The sequence below is a fragment of the Mesitornis unicolor genome, unplaced genomic scaffold (genome assembly GCF_000695765.1).
Source record: "Mesitornis unicolor isolate BGI_N332 unplaced genomic scaffold, ASM69576v1 scaffold1915, whole genome shotgun sequence".
In the NCBI taxonomy this organism is placed as follows: domain Eukaryota; kingdom Metazoa; phylum Chordata; class Aves; order Mesitornithiformes; family Mesitornithidae; genus Mesitornis; species Mesitornis unicolor.
Window position 1 is genome coordinate 31,671 of NW_010184684.1, and position 440 is coordinate 32,110.

Here is a 440-nt window from a genome sequence, read left to right on the forward strand (position 1 = left end):
CACGAACAGCTGTGTAGCCTGCATGGAGCCATGGCAAGTCAAAAGAATAGAGAGAGGGAACTCCTGGGTTCAATTTCTATTTCCCCTAAGCACTTGAAATAAGCCAGTGTAAGAAGAATGGACTCTGCTTCATGTTTGATTCCTGTAGATGGATGTGGTTAATCTTAAGCAGGTTATTCCTATTCAGAATCCTTTGCAGCATTATGTCATGTATTTCCTCTTTTAGACCATGTCTGCATTCAGCGCAGAATTCATTTAAGTTATTTTAAAAACTGGCACCAAAGGCAGCTTAGAATCTGTAACTTGGATTTAAACCGTTTTACCTTGATCAGTCCCCGGTTAAATATATCCCTTCATTTAATATAATTTGGATTGAATCATAAGGAGGAAGTTCTTTACTGAGAGGGTCGTCAGAAGCTGGCACAGGCTGGGCGCGGGGG

The 440-nt window shown here is 41.4% G+C and overlaps 1 protein-coding gene across 4 annotated transcripts in view; it reads left to right on the plus strand.

Annotated features, from left to right (window-relative positions):
* The window catches only part of LOC104540676 (sodium channel protein type 8 subunit alpha), a 41,822-nt gene that overhangs the window by 22,482 nt on the left and 18,900 nt on the right, over positions 1 to 440 (plus strand). The gene's annotated exons all lie outside the window — the stretch shown is intronic.